Below are 10,502 nucleotides of genomic sequence, written 5' to 3'. Positions count from 1 at the left end.
TGATGATATTTAAAACATTTAAGCAAGAGAGGAAGGGATGGGATCAGATTCACATTTTAGTTATCTTTAGATATTGCAGAGAAAGTGTTTGGAGAGCTGTGGGACTGTAAAACAACCAACAGTTTAAAATACTATTTCAATTGCCAGTGTAAAATACAATGCATCCTTAAACTGCAGCAGGAGAAGATAGAATAAAGGGTACGAATACAAAACATGTTGAAGGGCAAGAATCAAAAGGACTGTTACTGAATGAATTAAAATGTAAAGTGATTTATGCTTTTGTTTTGGATGATTGCATAGATGTTATCATTTACCAAGACAGTAACCAAAGAAGAAACAGATTTTTTAAAAGGAAAAATGGGTTACTTTGGAATGTACTCCTTTTTGAGAAATCTCTGATAGTACCTGAGCAAAAAAAATGAAACAAAACTTTGGAAGGAAATTTCCTATAGCCACAGTTTATAGAACTTAGTGAGAGTGAGTCAACTTTCATTCCTGTTTGAGTGTTTGAGTACCGACATGGGCCCTAGATGCATTCCTATACAGGTTTCATTACTTAAACCGAGGAGGTACATTTGCCAGTCTTGGTCAGGAGAAGACTCCCAAAAGTTTGGCCTAGCTTTAGTCTGGAATTGTCCCCACATAAAATTTGCTTCTAGTGGTTAAGTTTAGCAAGCACAGTCAAAAGAGGGACTGCTGTGACCCCTCTTTCACCTATCCTTTGAGGTTTTAAATATTTTAGTAAGGTTGAAGTCTTTTTTATTTTCTTAAATTGGAGTGAATGGTTACCTTGCACGAACATCTGCACCTGAGATGTGTGGTCTGGCCCCTGTCAATGTTGCATTTGTCCAAAGATCAAAGAAATGAGGTTGGGCCCTAAAGCTACAGGCAGAAGGATAGTGGCAGTGCTCTGATTGCCTGTGACACTTGCAGGCTTGGACCACTACAGATCTTGATGTTAACAATTCATGATTGCCACCCCCCACCTAAGTAGTTATGAATTCAGATACCTTATGGGAGAATAAAACAAAGTATTGCACTAGCTCTGAATGCGAAAAGAAAATACGACACTTTGTGTTTTCTTCAACTATTCCTCTGAAAGTGAATTTAATAATACATTTGGGGCACAAAAATGTCTTCCCCCATTCAGGGGAATATTGAACACACGTTGAGAGTTTAATGCACCTGAAATCCACAGGCAAGGTTGTCTACAAAAGGTATATGTCAGAAAGGGCAAAAGGGTTAGAAAGGAAGCACCTACATGAATCAGGAAACCATCCTAAACTACAGAGATTTTTCTCAAATATGAAATGTTTATTTTTTTCTCAAATTCACCCATGCTGCCAAAATTATCTCTGAATTTCTATTAAGAATTTTGTATGTTCTAGTTATAAATTTCCAGTAGCTGTGAAATGGCAACATATGTAATGCATGATAAATTGAAAAATATGTTTTAATAGTATTACTGAAAGAATATTACTATACTTTCAAGTCATAAAATGTATTATAAAATGTAAACTGCAGAGACTTATGGTCTAATTCAAAAAGTTGTATTACAAAGAGTTCTGCTAAAAAGTTAATATTTTATCTCCACAATGCTATAGTTAATATCCTTTAAACTTGACGAGTTATTTCTAACGCATATCTATCTACCCTCCTGAGTTATGGTAAAAGTAGAAAAGAAAAAAGAGGATAGTAGGAGAGTAGAGGATGGAAAACAGGGGGTTTAATTCTGGGGTGTTTTTCTACCCTAAAGAATTGAGACCACAGGAAAATTGGACAGAATTCACTAAGTTATTTTTGCATTTGCTTAAAGTTTTACTTAGTAGAGAATGGGGACATAAAATAGAAAAGAAAAGTGTTCTCTTTCAATCAGACTTCAGCTTTGGAAGCAGAAACACAAGCACAATTTTTTTTACTGTTACCGTTGTTGGGTGAAATATGTCAAAATTAAAACTTTGATAAAAGTTACATTAGTGAATGGGAAACCAAGTGGGCATTGCAATGCTTAAGCAGTTCCAAAATATTTTCTGAGATTTTAGATATTGCTTAGGCTTGCTTACAGGGTCACAATGCACTGAGCAGTAACCGAGAAAATGGTTTGGCAAGCTTGAGACAATTCCATTTTGTCAAAGGAGCATGTTTGAACTTCCATATCCATGAGTTTTGCATCTTTGGATTCAACCAGTTGCTGATCAAATTATTTGGGGAAAAATTGCATCTGTCCTGAACATGAATAGATACTTTTTCCTTTTATTTTTTCATAAACAATACAAAATAGCACCTATTTACATAGCATTTACAAAATACAATGTATTACAAGCAATCTAGAGGTGATTTAAAGTAAAAGGGAGGATATGCAGAGTTTATATGCAAACACTATGCCATTTTATATCAGGAATCTAGATCACCTGATCATTGATTTTGTTATCTACGGAGGTTCCTGAGACCAATCCCTTATGCGTAGAGTCATAGTGACAGATGACAGTATTAACATAGTTTTAATTCAACAAACTATCAGATTACATAAAGTAACTGTAATAATAACAGATGCCTCTTAATGCTGTTTATGGGCAAGTTTATGCTGAATTTTTCAAATGTTTAAAGAAAATGAAGTTACAATCTCTCTTGGAAATTAGTACCTGGTACTTAAACAAAATCAACCCAAACTCTCTGTTGAGAGGGCCATATATGTTGTTTTTCATGAGAGTAATAATTGATGCTGATGTTTTTCTTAAGGATTAAGTTGGAAGACAGGGTGGTACACTTCAGTGGCTATAGAGCACATTTTTTTAAAAGCCTCTAACACAACTTTGTGTTTGTAAAGCAAAACCGGTGTGTTATCTACTAGCAGGTCCTACAGAAGGCCAAATAGTAACAAATATGTGAAAGCCATAGTTTCTGACTTGGTCAACAGATATAGCTCTAAGTCAAGTCCAGTTGTCTGTCATTACTCAAAATATTGCTCAGTTAAATAAAAAATCTGTTTTTTCTAGGCTACCTTTCAGTCTCCTTCACAACTTTCCTCCACCAACTTCTTAATATTGCAGTTCCATGGGATCCTGCTCTTTTCTTTCTTTTCTTATGTCACATTCTTTCCCAAAGAGAAGTGTTTTGTGCTTGTCATTTTATTAGTCACGTAAGCCTAATTCTAAGAAATATATTTTTATTCAAAACTATTTTCGAAACTCATATTAAATGCCTACTGTAATCTTCACATGGATGTGTTTCAAACTCATATGTCAAGGAGAATGTAGCTATTTCCCTCCATTCCACATGAAATAGATTCTCCCAATCTTGAGTTAGAACTACTATCATCCGCCCAGTTTATCCAAATTTGAAATCTGAGTGTCAGTCTAGATTTCACTTGTTCTGTCATGCCTAAGAAATATCAATCTCCCCAGCCGTCTTATTTGCTACATCTTATTTACTCTACTATAAATAGTATAGCTGTTTATTTTGTAAAACGTATGTAATTTCCATTTGTTTGGTTTTAGGTTTGTTTCTGTCACTTGTTTTTATCTATGAAGACTTCCTGAGTCTGTTCAAATTATTTGATGTATTTTTCCTTGTTTTATTAACTTGGTGGGCATGCTTATATCAAAACTATTATGGCATTTTAATTATCATTTTAATTGGTTTGCATTTCACTCTACTGTGTGAGTCTATGAGTTTCTTTAAGAAAACAACTAGATTGTAATCATCTTTGTAGTCTCAGAACTCAGCACAATTTCTTGACTATAAGAGGGCATTCAGGCTGGGCATGGTGGCTCACACTTGTAATCTCAGTGACTTGGGAAGCTGAGACAGAAAAATGGCCTGAGGCCAGGAGTTTCAGACTAGCCTGGGCAACATAGAGAGACCCTGTCTCTAAAAGATTAAAAAAAAAAAAATTAGCTGCGCATGGTGGTTGCAAGCCTGTAGTCCTAACTACTGGAGAGGCTGAGGCTGGGGAGGATTGCTTGAGCCCAGAAATTTGAGGTTACAGTTGGCTATGATAATACCACTGCACTCTACCTTGGGTGACAAAGCAAGATCCTGTCTCAGGGGAAAAAAAAAAAGAAAAAGCAAGCAAGAAAGAAAGAAAGAAAAGAGAAAGGAAGGAAAGGAGAGGAGAGGAAGCCCTTCAAGACATACTTGGTAAATAAAAATGAGTGAATTAATAGACCCTATTTGTTTATTCATTTACAGCCTTTTTTTAATCATATTTCAAAATATTTGACTTCAATGAATAAAGCGACACAAGGTCTTTGTTAGCGACTAATTGTTTATATCACCCTAAGTTTTTTATGGTTTTAAAATGCTTATAAAACCATAAATGCTAATGTGGCTCTATTTGGAGATGGGGCCTCTAAGGGAGTAATTAAAGTTAATCGAAACCCCAAGGAGGCAAAGCCCTGATCTTGAGAGGATTCAAATCCACATAAAAAAACACCAGAAAGCTCAATCTCCCCATGCGCCCCCCCACCTGCCCCTTGCACCTTGAAAAGGTGTGAAAGCATAGCAAGAAGGCTACCATTTGTGAGTCAAGAAGAGAACTCTCACTAGAAGCCTCATCAGTAGAAACTTGATCTTGGACCTCTAGCTTCCAAAACTGTGACAAAATTTCATTTCGTTAAGACACTTTAGTCTGTCCTACTTGGTTGTGGCAGCCCAAGCTGCCTAATACAGTCTTCTATCAGAATTTTTTTCTATCAGGAAATGCCATACAAAATACATTTGTGTAGTGCTGTGATTATCTACCGCACAGCCATTCCCAAATAATTTTTTTTCCATGTATGTCTCCCACGATACAGATTAAAAGTGTCAGCTTTTCCAATCTCTTTCTTAACTAAGAACATGGCCTAGACGTGTCCAGTGAACCACAAAGGAAATCTTCTGGAGCTGAAGGGCAAAGATCTTTACCTGCAGTTTCCAAGCCCATTTTTTTCCTGCTTTGTTACATTGCTCTGTGAACATGTGCTTAGAGAGACATTGCATCAAACAGAATAAGATTAAACAAAAGAATCAGAAAACATTGGGTCCTGCTGGCATTCTCTAGTTACTGAACAAACCTTCGGATTACCTGTCTTCTAATGTCCTGAGTCATAATAATGCTTATGATTTAATCAATTTTCAGTTGGGTTTTCTATTACTAGCCAAAAAAGCATCCCAAGTGACTCAAATGTTAGATGAATTACTAAAGGTAGCTACTTCTTTATATATCATCCGATTGTGTCTAGTCTTGTATTTGGTAGTTTCAAAACAAGTTGGAATTTAAGTTTAATCTTTTAAAATTGTTGGTGAATTAGAACCCATTTATCTTCAAATGCTGGACATTTTTTCATCTAATTTTTTTTTCAGGAGGATGGTCTTTGTGTGAGACTTTTTATGTTACTTTGTCTGAAAATTCAGCATGCCAGTGGAAACTAATCAACTTGTCACCGGGTACATGGAAAGATAAATAAAAAATCTGAACACCATGTCTGTATGTGTTTGGTCTCTATTGTGCTGATTTTTTTTATCTTTAACTTTTAAGTTCATGGGTACATGTGCAGGATGTGCAGATTTGCTACATAGGTAAACATATGCCTTGGTGGTTTGCTACACAGATCACTCCATCACCTAGGTATTAAGCCCAGCATTCATTAGCTATTCTTCTTGATCCTCTCCATCCCCCCACTTCCCCAACTGACCCCAGTGTGTGTTGTTCCCCCCATGTGCCCATGTGTTCTCATCATTCAACTCCCAAGTATAAGTGAGAACATGCAGTGTTTGGTTTTCTGTTCCTGCATTAGCTTGCTGAGGATAAGGGCTTCCAGCTCCACCCATGTCCCTGCAAAGGACATGATCTCATTCCTTTTTATGGCTGCATAGTATTCCATGATGTTATATGTACCAAATTTTCTTTATCCAGTCTAACATTGATAGGCATTTAGGTTGATTCCATTTCTTTGCTATTGTGAATAGTGCTGCAATGAACATAAGCGTGCATGTATCTTTATAACAGAGTTATTTATATTCCTTTTGGTTATATACCCAGTAATGGAATTGCTAGGTCAAATGGTATTTCTGCCTCTAGATCTTTGAGGAATCGCCACACTGTCTTCCGTGATAGTTTAGTTTCTCAATTCCTATTGGTCCTCCAGTTCTTTACCTGGGAAGGAAAAAAATAACAATTGTTTATCAGAATCACAAAAACTTCTGGAGGATAGAGGGTAAATTCTGCTTTTGCTTCACAGACCTGACTCAATACCAATGTATGCATCTGTTGACAGATTAATAAGAGAGAAACCACAAAAGAAGAAAAAAAAAAGATTTATTTAAAAATTCCCAACACTGTTGAAAATTGCTGATCTGGTTCTTTCCATCTCTAGTTAATTGAGAAGTCACAGAACAGCTAGGAAGACGTTGAGATTTTTCTTTTATTCAGTCCTCATGTAATTTTATTAATTATATTTAGACTAAAGAGTAACATGCATTAGAATGATGGTATAGAACACACATCTGGTTAGTTATATATCCAGCTAGCTACATATACACATGTAAACATAAATGGATAGATCATCTGTATGTTTTGAGCATATTTAACATAATATATATGTTAAGTGCATTAGTTTATGTAACCCTCAAAATTGTTATATGCAGTATCGTAATTGCCACCTTACAAATTAAGAAACTGAAATTTGAATATGTATAGTCTCCTAAAATCATAAAGCCAGCAAACAATGGAGTCAGGGTTTGATCCCATTCAGCCTGACTTGGCCTAACCACTTAATCATTGCATTGTACATACCAAATAATCGGAGAAAGTTTAGTTTCTGATGTTACTCTCTAGCCCCTTCTCACTAAGGAGTTGTTATCAACCTTTAACCAGTGGATAGGAGATTAGTCTTGGTTTTGCCATATTTGAAAGTAATTATTTAATGTAAACTTAAAAATGAGTTTCAAAGATTTATACAAGTTTTGAGAAGTGAAGAAGCCACATAGTAGTTCTAATCTTTAGTTTCTAGATTATTTCTTCTTTTTTTTTAGTAATACATTGCTTTCATATTCATTTTAGATTTTAACTATCCAGAATGGAGGTTTTGTTCACTCTAATTTGGAACATGTAAATGAAGTTATTCATTCTGCATGTACTACAATTAAATTATAAATAGATTCTCACATATATAAATAAATGTGATATTTATGTGATAGGATAAAAATTTAAATAAGGTATCTACCAGTTGTAGGCTATTTATTAGATGGCCTTCTGGGGAAGCTTTTAGCATTTTTTTTTATTGTTATACTTTAAGTTTTAGGGTACATGTGCACAATGTGCAGGTTTGTTACATATGTATCCATGTGCCATGTTGGTGTACTGCACCCATTAACTCATCAGTCATTTAGCATTAGGTATATCTCCTAATGCTCTCCCTCCCCCCTCCCCCCACCCCACAACAGTCCCCAGTGTGTGATGTTCCCCTTCCTGTGTCCATGTGTTCTCATTGTTCAATTCCCACCTATGAGTGAGAACATGCGGTGTTTGGTTTTTTGTCCTTGCCATAGTTTACTGAGAATGATGGTTTCCAGTTTCATCCATGTCCCTACAAAGGACATGAACTCATCATTTTTTATGGCTGCATAGTAGTCCATGGTATATATGTGCCACATTTTCTTAATCCAGTCTATCATTGTTGGACATTTGGGTTGGTTCCAAGTCTTTGCTATTGTGAATAGTGCCACAATAAACATACGTGTGCATGTGTCTTTATAGCAGCATGATTTATAGTCCTTTGGGTATATAGCCAGTAATGGGATGGCTGGGTCAAATGGTATTTCTAGTTCTAGATCCCTGAGGAATCTCCACACTGACTTCCACAATGGTTGAACTAGTTTACAGTCCCACCAACAGTGTAAAAGTGTTCCTATTTCTCCACATCCTCTCCAGCACCTGTTGTTTCCTGACTTTTTAATGATGGCCATTCTAACTGGTGTGAGATGGTATCTCATTGTGGTTTTGATTAGCATTTATATATCTGCATAGGAGCTAATATCAATAGAAGAAATAATGATTCTCCCATTATTTAAATGGAGTTTATATCTAAGAGCTATTTTAAGCTGTATTTAAAATTTCAAAAATTAGCTCACATATGCAAAACTTCATTGAATATTTATTGATTTTTGCCTGATCAGCATCTGTTTCTTTCTATTCACTCTTCATAGCACACTGCTTTCCCCTACACATGTTCTTGCTGGTATTATAAATCAAGATGTCAACCCCCACCATCAACACCTAGTCATGGTGGCAAGCAATGACACAAACTAGACAAAGCACATTGAGATATTTGAATTTTAAGGAAAGCTACCCAATAATAAAAAACTTGGAATTATATCATCTTAATGTCTATAAAGCAAAGAGACTGCCAGTTAGTACCCTCTAAATAAATCATATGAGTTTTCCTGTTACGTATCTTTCTTAAATGTATTTCTTTAATTTTATCTTTAATTATGAAAGTTTAAGTTACCCATAGTAAATTTACCTAGAGGAAGTATTCAAAATTACTGATATGAAAACTCAGAATGAAATTCAAACAACAGATCCTCAGTGAAATTTGGGGTATTTATAATGGTTTATGGCATTGAAATGCAAGAAATGACTTTTGAGATTCCCATTAGCATTCCAGAACTGAAAATTAACTGCCCCAAGGTAATCATCAGTGAAATAACTAATTAAGTATTTCCCTGTGGTCACCTGGAACCATGCGTCCAACAAAAGCACAGCGTTGGGTTACTAACTGCTGTCAGAAAAGCTTAGAGAGGTTGAATAATTCTGAAAGCATAGGTAAGGAGAGTTTTTTCTGAAGGTATTAGATATTTTAAAAGCAAAGCAAACGAATGACAAGCTCGAATCTTAAAATTCTTGCCTCAAGGCATGGACTGAAACTCAGGGTCTTTCTGTGACTGTGTTGAAAGAACCTCTTCTGTCTTATAGCTTTAGGGCTAAGATCACTGAAAAAAACAACTTCAGAGATTAATTCTGTACTTTGCTGAATTAAAAGTCAGTCAAATTTACAACCTTTTTAGTTCTATTATGTAAAGTTCAGGCACAACTCTAGAACTAATATAGCCCCAACAATTGGAACCATTAGAGTGCAATATATGGGAAAATAAGATCAGCTGGAGAACTCTGATCCTTCAAATCCTTGTGATATATCCCCTTATGGAAAGAATCCATCTTCTCTTGCAAGATAAATCAAATAATCTTCGTATGGAGAATCTTGTAGCCAAAATCATGAATATATACAGATATTGAAATACAGAATTCAAATAGTGAAGCTAATAGTTAGACCTGGAAGGGTTTATGGGAATTTGTTAATTTGTATACTTAAAGCCCGGAAATTATTTGTAAGATTGGATTTTGAGAATGCTTAGTCAAAGAGGAGGCTGGGGATTATGATTTTGGATCAGACTGGATTTATCCAAGTAGCTACCCTCAGAAGAGTTCTTGCATTCAGTGAGCTAGTTCAAGAAGCCAGCTGCTGTTCTGGTTTAGATAAAGCAAATCTGGATCCAATTTGCTAACTGACATTGGAAGACCAAAAAATCTCTCTTCATGTTTAGAGGAGGTACTATCACAAACTTTGAGCTGCTGGAAGACTGGATGGAATCTTTTATGTGCATCCATTTACTCACTGTGGTTTTCATTTTGAACACAATAGATTGAAAGATAACCAGATCACATGGAAGGTTAAGATCTGCAAACGTTGTGACAATGAGCCAGTAGGCTACTAGAAATAAAATATAATTATTGGGGTCTCTTGAAGAAAAAGAAAACTATACATACTTTACATCCAGAAATATATACTTTGAATCTTTTGTTAGCCCTCTGCAAAGAAACCTGTATCAATATCCATAATGACCTTATACTGGATAATGAGAAATACCTGAAACTTTCAGAGAACATTGGGTACATAAAGGTACAGAATACCACTGTGGCCTGCAGGTAAAAGTGGTACTGCCTAATGGGGTTCAGCAGATAGAGAATGCCTGATTCTGAACCCAAACTGATCTGTGTTTCGTCTTGTTCTGTTTTTCTCATTTTCCTGAGAGTAATAATCTGAATACAAATTATCAGGAAATGGCAGAATCCTCCATTGACAATATAGTAAGAATTATTGTTGAAGGAATGGTCAGGAGGAAGTCACTGGAGACACCTCTTCCTACAAAAGCTACAATGCATTCTTGGGTTATTTGAAGATATCAGAGCCACCAGAAAAGACCTAAAAAGTACATTAGGGTGAATACCTCCAAATCATCCGTATACAAATCTTTCATTTGTCTTGAAAAATTTCTAATGAGTCTTAGAAAAATTACTGGATTCTTGAAATTTAATAAAGAATGCTCCAACTATATCCATTATCGCTAATGCTATTGCCCTACTGGGATAAACTAAGACAGCTCCTTGTTATTGGTATTGGCTATTTAATAGGTTAATTTTTCCCAGTAAAACCAACAGTATCCTTTTACTCTTTGTGTTA

Source organism: Symphalangus syndactylus, chromosome 3 (genome assembly GCF_028878055.3).
Source record: "Symphalangus syndactylus isolate Jambi chromosome 3, NHGRI_mSymSyn1-v2.1_pri, whole genome shotgun sequence".
In the NCBI taxonomy this organism is placed as follows: domain Eukaryota; kingdom Metazoa; phylum Chordata; class Mammalia; order Primates; family Hylobatidae; genus Symphalangus; species Symphalangus syndactylus.
The sequence above is the reverse complement of the archived record's forward strand: the minus strand, read 5'-3'. Positions refer to the sequence as shown.